The sequence below is a fragment of the Ptychodera flava genome, chromosome 5 (genome assembly GCF_041260155.1).
Source record: "Ptychodera flava strain L36383 chromosome 5, AS_Pfla_20210202, whole genome shotgun sequence".
NCBI lineage: Eukaryota > Metazoa > Hemichordata > Enteropneusta > Ptychoderidae > Ptychodera > Ptychodera flava.
The window spans coordinates 24132889-24147984 of NC_091932.1; the positions used below are offsets into that span (position 1 = coordinate 24132889).

At 38.6% G+C, this 15096-nt stretch overlaps 1 long non-coding RNA gene across 1 annotated transcript; it reads right to left on the reverse strand.

The window, feature by feature from the left end:
• Nucleotides 1-854: 854 nt before the first annotated feature.
• Nucleotides 855-9856, reverse strand: LOC139132548 (uncharacterized). Its single transcript, XR_011552346.1, has 4 exons — nucleotides 9716-9856; nucleotides 5515-5658; nucleotides 4188-5032; nucleotides 855-1264 (listed from the first exon to the last, which is right to left on the reverse strand). It is a non-coding gene; the product is annotated as an uncharacterized lncRNA (long non-coding RNA).
• Nucleotides 9857-15096: the final 5240 nt, after the last annotated feature.

A 15096-nucleotide genomic window follows, 5' to 3' on the forward strand; every position in this document is an offset into this window, starting at 1 on the left:
TGATATATTAAAGTAATGAGCTTGAAGAGCACACTAATAAATATTGAACATACAGATATCTCTGATGTATGTATACTTGATATGTTAAAGTTGGGCGTGCTGAAAAATATGACTGATTATTAAAGTTACGCGCCCGAAGGGCGCGCCGAAAAATACAACTGAATGATGAAATTTGTGGCTGACACTAGCATTTTAGGCAATGATGAGCCTGTGTCAAAATTCAAAAGCACACTGACCCCCCTATTGGGCATTTCAAAAACATGCTGACTCCCCTATCACCAAAGTCAAAAACAGGGTGACCCCCCCATGAATCCACCGCCCCCCCCCCAGGCTGAAGAAACTGACCAGTCCTTATTTCTTTCAAGGACGAAACGTTAATCTTCAAATTATGCCCTGGTTCGGAGAACCCGATTCTGAAAAAAACCTCAAAACCTCGGCATACATCAGGATAAGAACCTTCTAGAAATCATTGAATAGAATTAGATGTAACATAGATTAAATCGAGAAACACAACAATTCAATTAGATAATAATTGAATGAATTTCATACGCATCATAGGCAGATATTCGGACTCACAAACTTTTACAATTTCTGATCGGCAAGGTATTGGGGTGATTCATTTTGAAGTTTATTGAGAGAGAAAAAATAATACAGATTATTTTTTAAATTGAAAACAAAACCTTAATGAAAGTTAACGCAGGGATGTTGGCCATTTTGAATCTAATGTATTTTACTCGAAAGGGAAAGAGTTAAACCTTCTTTACGAGAAGCTAGAACAAACGTTTAATCCGCATGGTAAAAGTTTACAAGAGAATAATAATTTTTCTGCATCCTCACAGAGTGGAAGGAATTACACGATCAAAAGCTCAGTGTTATTACGTTTTGACACCATCAACACTAGGGTAGATGTTGATGATGATGTTGATAATACTGACTTTGGGCAAAGTGTGCACAAAATGAATTAAAAAATATAAGTATAGGACAAGATATTTTATGTAAGTAGTGTAATGTTAATAGTCTGCTTTCAAAAATATAGAACACAAATAATCTTTACATGGGCAATTTTAGGTCTGCGTGGCTTTGTCGGTGAAATATGATGTCGTTTCCGAGATTGACATGATGGCCAATGTTGATTCAGTCTTTCCAATGTGCCGTCTTCGTTTCAATAAACTGCAGATAACCAACACTGAACCAGCTATCAGCAGTGACGTCCCGTAGAAGTAAAACGAGTAGTTGAAATCCCCAGTAATGTCGAACAGAAACCCTGTAGAAAGATGCGATGGGTAGAATGCGCTTTAGAATCAAAATCTTACACTACTAACGCTTCGGGGGCTCATTTTGAGGCTCCCTTAAGTTCATGAAGTTTTTACAACCATATTTTTGTGAACATCAAAACTTAAATTTTTCTCCAAAGGGTTAACTGCGGGAGATGCGGCCATTTTGAACTCATATGCCGGTAAATATCAAATAATGTTTGTTTGTTTGTTTGTTTATTTGTTTCATCACTGACGAAAAAATGAACATTTGTAAAAATATACAATTCAGTGCAAATAAACAAAATATATAAATATTTGTTACAATAATGTGTCTGAAATATCTGAAGTTAAGTGGTGAGGGCCATGAAGATAGTTCGGTAGAACTAATAAAAGTTCATGGCCCCGGAAACATATTATCTCGTACAGTAAGATCTGATGACAGTCCGTACAGTTGGTGATTAAACAAAAGCCATTCACAGATGTGATCGAAAAACTTGGAGTTGAACAATGCAACTGTAAAAATACACAACATTTGAAACACTCGAATACAATAAATTACTGGTAAAGTTATATGAATCTTAATCGTCACTATGTAAAAGGTAGTGTTTGAGTTTTGTTTTGAATGCATGCCTTGTGGTGATCTGTTTGAGTGATGGGGGAAGGGAGTTCCAATGTGTAGCTGCCGAGTATCTGAATTGGTTTTGTGCCAGTGTGAGGCTATGCTGTGGAATAAGGTAGTCTCCTCTGCTAGATAATCGGGTGGGATAAGAGTGTGAAGGGATGTGGAGATATTGTTGAACATCACGGGGGTAACGGTTGGATTTTAAATCATGGATGAACATGCAACAAGCGTACTTGCTAAGTTTCAAAATATCCAAGATGCCAAGCTGAGGGAAAAGTGGTTTAGTATGGGCTGTGAAATGTGAAAATGTGATGAGGCGGACCAGTTTCTTTTGCAAGCGAAAAAGCTGATTAATATGAGATGAATAAGTATTTCCTCAAATCTCAATACAGTAACTGAGATGGGGAAGAATAAGTGTGTTGTAGAGAAGAATTAATATAGTGTATTAATATAATGTGTTTCTGTAATACCAATTTTTGCACGATAGCCCCTGATTTTTATACTTACTTTCGAAAGGGGAAAGGCTTAAGGTTTCCTCGAGGAAAGTTCAAGCAAAATTTAAGACTAAAATGGAAAGAATGGTAATCTTTGATGATTTTTTAAAAGGTATACTGAAGAATTCCATAGTGATATACCACCATAAAATGTTAACAAAGCTTACTACACTCGATGAAGCACTTCCTATCACCCGGTATGTCCACGAGGGACTAGAAGTCTAGTTGTTGTTGTTGTTGTTGTTGTTGTTGTTGTTGTTGTTGTTGTTGTTGTTGTTGTTTATAGTCGCGTTGTTGTTGTTGGCCAATAAAATTCAACGAACATAACTATTGTTTTGTTGTTGTTTCAATGTAATGTATATTTCCTAAGAAGCACTACAAAAAGCACTACTGCATGGGCTTTTGAAATTAGCCAATCGCGTGGCAGTAATCATACGTCGTTCCTGTAGAGACCACGCGATTGGCTAATTTCAAAAGCCCACACAGTAAGTGAGGCTACCCACAATCCTCCATGATCTGTACACACGGAGATCACTCACTGAACTGAAGCAAATTTCTTCTCTACACAGAACAACTCGGTCCATATTTCAAAATTCTGGTAACATTATCCTGATCATCATAATTTTTTGATTTCTCACAGTGAATAATGAGAAGATCAACCCCTTTTCCGCGGAGGAGATAGCAATTTTGTCGACATAGATTTTTGACAGCCATACACAATATTTTCAAGGAAACTAGGAATAAGTTGCATCTGTGTTGGCAAAAGAAAGGGTATTGATTTTTTTTAATGTTCGTAACAAAGGAAATTTGCATATCTGACAGGTGGTATGATGAGACCATCTTAGTTGCTGATAACTTTATCTTGACAAGTGTGCAATTTTTAGCACCTCCAAACATCAACTTCTCATTCAATTTACTCTTGAATTTTAAATATAATCAGTATTTGAAACATAGTCTTAACAAATAATCCTGAACTTAATTGTAAGTTAAAAATTGTTAAGAAACTGATAAAATTGAAAAAGCCTTTAGCAAAAAATGTATGAGTGAACAAATCAAGGGGAGTTGTGGGTAGCCTCACTTACTGTGGCCCAGTAACGTTGGTACCGCACCAGCGCCCGGCAGATTCAAACTGAGCACAATGTATCTTTTATAGTACGACCTGAAAATCGCGATTTTTCCAGCGATTTTCGTGATGTGAGTTAAAGTAAACCCCGAATATTAGCTTTAAATTGTTATATCTAATTCAGGTCTCGTCATGCTGCTTTTCACTCGATCGCTCGTGAATAGTGTGTTGTTCCACGGAGTGTAAAAAGAGAGACTACCTCTATGGTTATTCTAGTCGTTCGGAAAGTTGGATGCGTGAGCTGCAAGGCGGCTTATGTTGTACCCCTTGTGTAAGTATATGTAGAGTGTGTACATTGATAGAGAGTTGCATGGGTCAAATAATGATAGCGTCCTCGTTTGGCTTCTTAGTACATCTACATTACATTTGAAGCATGGGCAACACAATAGTGGCCAGCAATGACTTATGATTATTAACACGCGATTGGCTAATTTCAAAAGCCCAGTGGTGCTTTTTGTAGTGCTTCTTAGGAAATCTACATTGCATTGAAACAACAACAACACAATAGTTATTATTTATATTCGTTTAATTTTATTGGCCAACAACAACAACGCGCTTAATAAACACAAGCATCAATACAAAAAACAACAACAACAACAACAACAACAACAACAACAACAACAACAACAACAACAACAACAACAACAACAACAACAACAACCAGACTTCTGTTATTGATAACTTAACCTCACCTGCACATGGAGGCCCAATCAAACCACCGATCGCTACGAAAGGCGAGTACAAACTAACAGCCGCCGTGACCATTGGAGCACCGAGCATATCCTTCGCCACTTGCGTGTTCAGGGTGAAAAACATGCCGCTGAAGAAGCCGAGACTGAAAGAGTACGTTGTGTAGAGGGCATACGTACTGGCTGCTGCACTTAGAACGTTCGCTGTTCCCGCCATGAGAAAGGTTAGACCAGACAGTCGCACACTTGTCAAACGCTTGCAGCTGAGCCTTAAAAACAACGGAATTAATAGACGACCAAGAAGGCTACCGATTCCAAATACTGACCCAATAATGGCAATCTCTTGGTATGTCCCGATCTGAAGATCCCTGGCACGAGCTATAAGATGCGAAGGTGAACCGTAAAATCCGATGCCTTGCCCAAAACACAGAGATATGGTTAAGGCGATGAACATTGGATATTCGCGAATATTGAGCAATCAAATAACGTGATAATTTTCCGCAAACGTTTAACTTTAGGTGTGCTTGATCTTGGCCTGCTTGTATTCGATGGCGAGTCGCCGTCCGAATCTTCCTTAGTCATGTTTGCGTCGTTTGATACGCTCTGTTCCCCTTTCGGTGTCTTAAATAACACAGCCGGTATTAACATATTGGCATGTATAGCAGCGAACACAATGCAGGCACCTCTCCAGCCGTAGAAGTCGATCAAGCTCTGCATCACAAGAGGGAATACGAGATTACCTATTCCTGAACCAGCTTGCACGATTGCGTTTGCCAAAACAAAGTTGCGTTTCACGTAGAGGGGAAATATTCCCAGCGCAGCGGGCATTATGAGGCCGTATCCTAACCCTACAAGAAAATTAAAATTATGAATAAATTAGCCGTCGTTTCAACAATACTCAGTAATTTCGACAAACTCAGCTGTGAAGGCATGCACAGACTGTGTGGCTGTTTGATGTAGTATTCCTTTTTTAAATGTGTCTGTGTCTGTCTGCCCGTCTGTCTGTCTGCCCGACTGTCTACCTGCCTGCCTGCCTGCCTGCCTGCCTGCCTGCCTGCATGCATGCATGCATGCATGCATGTATGTATGTATGTATGTATGTATGTATGTATGTATGTATGTATGTATGTATGTATGTATAAATTCACTGTATAGTATGTATTCATCTATTCATCGTAAGTATTCATATATATCCATGTATTCATGTACGTATGTATGGATGTAGAGTAGTTAAGGTAGCGGAAAAACGCATGCTTGCAAACAACAGGTGATTTTGCCTTGTATACAATATGTTGTGTGCATAAATCGTGACTCACTAATTTATACTTACCAACCAAGATTCCACAGCTTATATAAAGAAATTCCGCGTTTTTCGCAAATGCACTTAAAAACATTCCAACAGAAGCAGAGACTGTACCGATGCCGACGGTCAGACGAAATCCAATTTTCTTGATTATCACGTTTGTGACTGGGCCTAAAATTCAGAAAGACCTCAAATTGAATGTATAAATACATACATAGATACATACCCGTATCATCATATTCCCCATATATATATATATATATATATATATATATATATATATACACATATATATATATATATATCGAAGTATACATGTGTCCTATATATATATATCGAAGTATACATGTGTCCTTGATAAATCTATTCGATACAATGTACAAGAACTCGGTTTGATATACTGCCCGATATTCAAAGACGCTGACCAAAAAAATGGGAAGTCAAAACAATGTTTATCGGTAGAGAAATCCGTATACGTTCGACAACAAATTTTAAGGGAAGAGTTTCATTTCAAATTGACGGTTCCGTGGCCGGTTTCCAGTTCATGCCGTCAGAATCATTTCCGTCCTGCAAGGATGAACCGCCCCGCGAGGTTAATGCAAAGCACGATCTTATGAAGAATAGGGGGCTGCCTGCATGTCAATCCATATAGGGGTGGGTAGGTGTTTTGTTGTATTGCTAATGAAGGTTTATTCTACCAACCTTTGGTATTTTGGTCTTAACTTAGCACTGCCCTTGACAATCTTCCGTAAACGTTTTATCACCATGCTGCATCTATTATCTGAAGAGTTTGATCGCCAATGCGCCAAAGCAACCAGCAAGGGTAAATTACTAATCTGTGGACGCTGTCACCAGATTATCACCGGATTCAGTAACTTTGACAAAGTCAACAACGAACGCACCAGTAAGGTATAACAGTGTTGGGATCGAAGTGTGGGGCCGAAGGCCGAACCTTGTGTACTTGTGTAAGTCTGCGTTCAAAAAATGACGAGGGGGCGGTGTGTTGGAGGAATCGCGATTGAAATCTTATTTTTTTCAGATCCCCCCTCAATACCCTCAAACGTTTTCAAGTCCCCCCGTCTACAAGACATATACAACTTAGATGCTAGTTCTAAATGTTTTACAAAATTGACAATACTGGAAGGTTAAAATATTCCATGAAATGGATGTTTTAATCTCAGAAATTTTGGGTGTAATAATATCAAATTTTTTAAAAATAAATGATTCCATGTAGTCACACATCTTTTCATTTAAATACGGTCATTACTATTAAAATTTTACTTTTGTATTAATTTACGATAAGATGTGAAAATTTCATTCACTGCATGAACTTGAATAGTTTCAAATATTGGTTTTAAGTGATTTTAGAAAAAGTGTGACTTTTCATCGTACATTTGTATAAGATCAAGCCGTGATGGTGACCCCATCTTTTTTCTCTAATATTTGATTATTTTCATATGCCAGAATTCAAAAATCCATGGAAACTGTTAAATCCATGGAAACTGTTAAGTTTCCTTGTCTCTATGTGTTGCTCTCTGGCCTGATCTTGTGTTCAAGTATGTTTCACTGTCAATTGAGTGTCCTATGACCCGAGTTCTTCTTCAATCACATCAGAGTCATAGCTGTCACTGTCACTGCCGGTATGCAGTGACAGTTACACGGCCCGTAGGCAGAAGTAGAGCAGTAGCTGTACTTACTTTGTATTTTGACAATATTTTTGTTCAATTTATACAACTGCTTTCTTGTTCTACTCCCCACAGCATGTTGAACTGCCCAGTACTAATCTTGCCAACACAGCCTACGTGTAGCATGCATTTGTGTCATTGACAAATAACGTTCAGTCTGAACTCTAATTCAATTATCACCAATAAGTTTATTTAGACAAACGGGCTTTGTTGACAAAATGAATATTGTGTTTTTCATCAGCGAGCTGTAGAGGGACACCATGAAACTGTTTGATACATTGCAAAGAAATATTGTAAAAAAAATTATCAACAGTTGCAGCTCCTGTCCCGTTACAAGGCCAACTTGTTGGGAATATTCAGGGAGCAAAATATTTTCAGGTCCCCCTATAGGTAGAGCAAAACTTTTAAGTCGCCTCTCTACTACCCCAACATTTTCGAATCTCCTTGAATTCCTCCCGCCCCCTCCCACTGTTTTGTGAACGCAGCCTGAAAGGGTCAAGGGTCTCTAGTCTACATGCTGAAAAAGACCCGACACAAAAGTTTAGTATTCCCTGTAAATCAATAAGCTTTTCGAACACGAAAGATTCGGATATCTGAACCTCAACATTAGTTACGAAGCTCGAAAGTTATCCTCCGAAACAGGACAGGAAGATTGGTCAAAGCCGGAATTCGCATGGTAGCTATGGAAACAGAAGGTTAATTGTCCAAACGCTTGCGATTTACTGCGTATGCTCCCTTGGTCCGTGGTCTGTTGCAGTCCGTCTCGCCCCCACACACCGTCAATTGCCTAACAATCACGGGATTCAGTCACGTGTCTTCAAATTTCGATACATTAATTCTACCAATCATCAACCACGGAAGGCATAAAAAATAATGGTCGCCGCTACGGGTTCAAGGACTTTCACGAGGAGACACCATCATTGTCGCAGAATTGTTTTGAATATTTTGAGGAGAATAACTTGTCATCGATCCGCGCACGGTCGCACATCGAACCGACAAGTGGATGCCTAAATATACAAAATATGATGTCCGAAAAGTTTTGTTTTATTCAACTACCGGTAACTGAGTCATCGTCTCTGTTATCGCCTAAACATCCCCGTTTTGTTTTTTTTGTTTTTTTTCTAGGAGGCTGTAACATGAATATGTTCCCAACGCTTCAAATATTTGTTCACCGTTTCGCAAAACATCTCGTCGATCATGGGTTTTGGCGAACGGGCAAAGTCTTTGTACGTTGGTCAGAAACTAATGACAATATAGGTTAGGATATTACATCTGTCAAATTAGGAGAGAGTATTGAAATGACAATACTTTCATCGATCGACAAAGAAGAGAAAGAGTGAGTCAGTAAATATCGAATCATAGGGAGAATAGAAGCTGTCAAGGATTTAATCAATTGGGAACAAAAGCATTTCGATTGATTGACTAACACAACCAGAAAGGAAATTTTATTCAACTTTTAAACAAAAGTCACCGCCTTTCCTTGACATCGGATTCAATGGCAATGGAGCAACACATGATGTCGTTTAGGTCCTCGAAAATACTTTTATATACTATATATCTACTACTTTTCAGGGACATCAAACAACCAAAAGAACTCGAATTAGAACTTTGAATGATAGTTCTGTTGAAAAAACGATCGGAAAAAGCGGCGTGTCTTGGTACGACGTCTACGAGAGAACGCGCTATGGCTCGAGTGACATATACTTGCGTGTCTGCCGTTCCACTGCGGTCGCTCCATCTAATTACAATGCTGTGCCGTACCAAACATGTTGACATCGCAAACGTATACCCATTCGCACCTGTAGGGCGTTTTTTTTGATTGACAGCTTGCACAACTTTGTTTTGGCCGCTTGCCACGCTTGATGAAGGCAAAAAGAAATACCTTCATTGATCAAAATCAGCTGTATTTATGCTCAAATCATAACATTTTATCGATACATTCAATCACAAGACATACGTAGCTGGGTATATATGCATGGACGCCTGAGTTTCTTCGACTGTGACCATTTTTGCATGGTTTTTGCGGAGCGATCGAGCGTGACGCTACCAAAGCCACGCTTTGCACGAGCTATCTCCAACAGGGACACTAAGCTATTTATACTTGACCCTGGCCTTTCAGTGAAACTGGGACTGCGTCTTCGCATCGACATTATATTGGCGTAACCCGAAAGACTTAAGTTTATAGGCCTACTCTGTGTAATTTCAACAAAATAAAAAAATCGTTCACTATATGGTTGTTGCCAACTACTCGAGCGTTTAGGTGATCACACGTTTACGGTAAAGGTTCAAGATTAATAAGCTGAAACGGAAGAAATCGCGCTAGTCGGCATGGCAACAGTACAGTTTAAGCGTTCGTCCCCGGTATGTATTATCTCTGCAGTGAAAACGTTGTTCACATGATGATTCAAGGGAGTAAATATGCTTCGGATATCGGAATCAGATATCGGGATAAGGTGCCCACTTCTGGCAGTGGGATTCACACCCCCCCCCCCCCCCCCTTTGAATTTGAAGCCGATTGGTAAACAATTTCAACGAAAACTTACAAAAAGCCATTTCGCAGAGGGTTTGCAAAGAAACAATCCACGAAACACGAGCTGAGGTGAAGTCAAAGGCCATCTGTACAGCAACCACCAGTATACCCGTGGCCGTGATCATACCGAACACAAAGAGGCAGCATATGTGACTTCCCATGACCACAAGCCATCCATAGAAACCATCACCTCGTCTTGTAATCGTACCATGGTCAAGGACAACCGCCATCTTCGTCGATGTCTGCTTGGAGGTCTATTATACACGGTTTAACTGTCAACTGAGTTTCTTCTAATCACAGTCCCTCCAAAGGACGGTGTTCTCATGAAAGAGAAGTGGACAGAAGCAGACTAATCAAGCCACGTGACAACAAAGGGCCTGACGATGAGGCTGGTCTCAGTGATATAGTGGACAGTGACACAATACAGAAAGGTTGGCATTGTCTGTATTTATAAGGAAAACAACAACAAAAGTATACGTGACGACGTTGTCATGCAAATACACCGTACCGCTCAAGAACATCACGCTACGCAGGGCGATCTGGCCGGCTATCGACCCTTTGACCGTGTCTGTAAGTGCGAAAAAGCAGCTTATCTACACGATCATGATAACTGGCGATTAAATGCAAATTTTACACTTATGTCACCATTTTGCTTTATCTAATGCAGTGCATGAAAACCAAATAATACGTGCAGTACAAGCGTGGACAATCGCCTGTATCCATGTTTAATCCACAAAGTATTCGCCGCGAATACAGATAAACTCAGAATGGATAAACAGGTATAAGCACCATTCTGCATACTAGGGAATAAACTGCATGGAATCATCTGTATCTTTCAACAAATACAGATTTGGATTTGTCTTTATTCATCTGTGCTTTTAAAGAATACAGATACGAATTTGTCTGTATTCTTGTGTTTATTTTGTGGCAGCGAATTGATTTCTTATTTATTCACCTCTGAATGTTTCTGTATTTAAAGGGGAAGTTCAGCAAAGATGATATTTACATATCTGCTGGCTTTTTGGTCACTGACCCCGGAAGTTGCATTTTAGGGCTTCATCAACTCCATGTAATTTGAATCATGGGGAAAAAGCTCCAGGCTTGGAGCTTGCGTCATGTGATATGGAAGGGCCATCTTCCTATGGGTATGGCATTGTCCACTCACCAAAGCTCAAACCAGGCTGTGAGTATTTACATAACTATTGTTTATACTGAGTATCCTTGCATAAACGATGAATCACTTATAATAAACTGTCCTGAAGAGAGTGTAGGTTGGCAGGGACTGATAACACGATTAGAACTAATTTGGAATGATTGGATTTTCATATTTTTCAAATATCTCAAAAGTGTTAGGTGCCGTATAGCTGAATGTTGCGATTTTACAAAATACTCATAAAAACAAGTGTGTAACTGAAAAAGAAAAGTAGATGAGGTTACATTTGAAGATTGAATCGACATTACTTCACCATCCAATTATCCCAAATTAGTTCCAATCGTGTTTAGTGTCCTTGTAGCGTTTCTTATGACATCTACATTACGTTTGAACGAACAGCAACACAACAGTTATGTTGGTTGAATTTTATTGGTCAACAACAACAACAACAACAACAACAACAACAACACGACTAATACACATAAACAACAATACAAACAACAACAACAACGTTGGCAGAGAGTTGCATCGGTTCAAATAATGATAGTGTCCTTGTAGCGTTCCTTATGACATCCACATTACGTTTGAACCAACAACAACACAACAGTTATGTTCGTTGAATTTTATTGGTCAACAAAAACATGACTAATAAGCATAAACAACAATACAAACAACAACAACCAGATGTCTTGGTACCCTGTGGTGTTACGAAATTTTACATACAGTCACAGTCCCTCCACTCGCGAGGAGTGACTATGTGATACGGTAAATTTCCTCCGTGCCCAGAAACTAAGATATATTTATTAGCTATTCTCTTTTTAGTGGCACTGACAAGGGCCGTTTGGTATGCAGTCCCGAGGATACTAAAAGTACTAAAATACAAAGAAATTGGCGACTGGTCTAGATCATATATACGTTTATTACATGCCTCGTATATCGAACGTCGCGCGCTCCATAGGATTCAATGGTAACTCGTTGATGACGTGCGGGCCGCATAGTCATCACTGGACTAAAAGTGAACCGGAACTATTTTCAACTTGAAACCTTTTTGCTGTAAAAATGTTGAAATTTCATGTTTTGCATAGGAAATCCGGTTTTTGGAAAATTTTGCAGAAAAAAAATTGATAAACCGCATAACAGTAGATTAAATATATCAATGCGCCATTCCATGGTAAAAATCGTTTCATTTTTAACGTGTTTTTCGTCTAAAATGGAAATAAAAGCATTTGATTATCATTTACCAATAAACCTAAATATTTTGAAAAAAAAATGTGTGTAAGAGAGGCATGTAATAAAAACATTATAGCCCAAACAAGGGACTATGTACCCTCGGGGCAGGAAACCATTTGCCCTCCTTACGTCGGGCAATCGGTTACCCTCCCTCGGGCACATAGTCCCATGTTACACGGCGAAGAGAAATTATGATATTTTAATTGGCAGTAAAGAACATCTCGGTATTTTTTATGCACGAGCAGTTTAGTAACTCGCCGCGAGAAACTGCGACTGCATTGTAGTCGACAGTGAATGTCACTGGATATTGACGTTGAGTTCACATAAAATGCATTTTTAAAACTGATGAGCCGTCGGTCACAACTTATAGTGAATTAGAAGCACGCCTTGAGCTACATTTCTGGGTTCAATACACTTGTAAGTTTGGTAATTTCATAAAGACTAGCTTCAACTGTTGCATTTATATCGATTTTCCCAATAAAAATGACTTGGCCATACAAATAACGCCCCTTGGTGTTAAAATGGTTGAGCCTTGCGGTGTGGTTGTTCTGACCAATGACGGTTGCATTCTCTGTGAGCAAGAGGTGTTTTTACTTTGAAACATTCGGCATGATAAGAGAGCGTGCGGCAATGCTAACATCCTTAATTTGATGTTGTGTGTCAGAGTAGATTATGTTGTACGTTACAATCAAGAAATCCGTGTGTGCCAAACACTGAAACTCCAAGCTCAAATGACCAGGGCTGTAAAACGTCTCATGATATGAAGAAACCACATTTGTTGTGATTTCTACATGCGCTGCTGTTTTTCCTTCTAAGAATGAAACAATGAAATCTCTGAGTGAAATTTCTAAGCTGTGGGTATGAAGAGGACAGAGGATCCTTTTTGTAAACAGGTGGATTATGTGTCCTAGCTTGTGCATTGTAACATCATTTAACGAAAAGACAAATATGTAGTTTTGTACCGCTGAGTAAAGTTTTCCTCAGCTGCTATTACTATCGAGATCACTCTTGTGGGATTGGGGTGGTTGGGAATCAAACTATTCTAATGTCAGTTAAGGGATCTTAAAATGAAGAATTCGAAGCTGATTTGTAAACAATTTCAACGAAACTTACAAAAAGCCATTTCCGCGAGGGTTTGCAAAGAAACAATCCACGAAACACGAGCTGAGGTGAAGTCGAAGGCCAGCTGTACAGCAACCACCAGTATACCCGTGGCCGTGATCATACCGAACACAAAGAGGCAGCATATGTGACTTCCCATGACCACAAATCGACCATAGAAACCATCAGCGTGTGTTCTCGTAGCATCAGCATCAGGATTTAGCTTCATATTCCTGATTTTTGATTCATCTCTCTGTAGATTAACTACCACCATCGAGGTTGCGCCAGACTACCTTTCTCTGCCACAAAGGAGGACCCCGTCACGGTCCCAATAGTCGATACCGAGTGATCTGTATGCAGTTTCGGATTTCTTCCACGTACATACACGAACTACGTTGTCAAATCTATGCCAAACTTGCTACTTTATATTTCTCTATTCTGAATTCGAATTACTACTCAACATTCTATTCTGAATTAAGTTTTACAACTCAACATGTAAGTTAAGGTAACACGAGTTTCTTTTTATAACCAGTGCTGTGTAAGTGACCAACTATAACCTTAACAGTATCAAGGTCAAACATTCACCTGTATCAAATTCAGCGATCTAGAAATGCGAGACCACAACTTTGACCCCTATTCTTGTTTTCTTTTCGATCGCATGATTGCACAGCATCAACACGCAGCTGGTAAAAAGGTAAAAGCCAGACCAATTTGAGACCGGACGGGACATCGATCTGGGCTCTGTCCTCGCATAAATACACCATCAAACTTCTTAGATATTAATCATAGCGATAAACTTGACCACAATATATACAAACTTCTTTGCGATGTATTTTCTAAGCGAAAGGGCAATGATCTTCACTCCTTCATTAAGGTGAGTTTCAAGACTTACCATATATACCACATAGTAAAATTTACAGGGGCGCCAACCAGAATTTTCCAGCGATGTCTTTCTCAACAATATGTTGCATAGCAAATACAGTTGTTCATAGGTATTGGATGAATTTTCCACGAGGGCATCTACATACTTCGGGATATATATATATATATATATATATATATATATATATATATATATATATATATATATATATATATATATATATATATATATATATATATATATATATATATATATATAAGTTTAGGGCATCTACATACTTCGGGATATATATATATATATATATATATATATATATATATATATATATATATATATATATATATATATAAGTTTAATCAGTATATGGATTATCAGATGGAGCAATGAACTGGTTTAGATCTTATCTGTCAAATCGTCATCAAATTGTTAAAGGGATATAGTCATCGGAACTGCGCTCAAAGGTCGTATGGGACCCAGACAACCCATGGCAACAAAGTATTCAAGGCACAATGGTGATTGATGACAGTTAAAACATGTCTGTCATAATCTATCATCGTATAATTTAAATGTTGCAGCTATGATGATGAGGTGCATCTTGATATCGTGCACGAAATACATTGTTTGTAAACAAGAAAATCGTACAGGCGCAGTTCCGACGACTACATCCCTTTAAATATATGGGTACATTATCAGCCAAAAGTCAAATTACTGTAGGAGTGCACTTGTATCACCCCTATTTGTAACAATCAACCCTATTTGTAACAAAACTTAATTTTCAAAAAAACTTTGCCGTGTTTGTTGAAATATTAATAAAATATGCATATTTGTATGTTTGGGGCAATTTTCTTTTTTTTCCTTGTCAAAACTCATTTTTCCGAAACTGCTTTTTGTTACAAATTTGATGAAATCTTGATGAAATATACATATTTATATGTTTGGGGCAATTCTCCTTTTTTTCCTAGTCGAAAATCTTTTTTTTTCCGAAAATGCTCTTTAGATTAAATTTCGTTGTGCAGGTTCCTAGGAA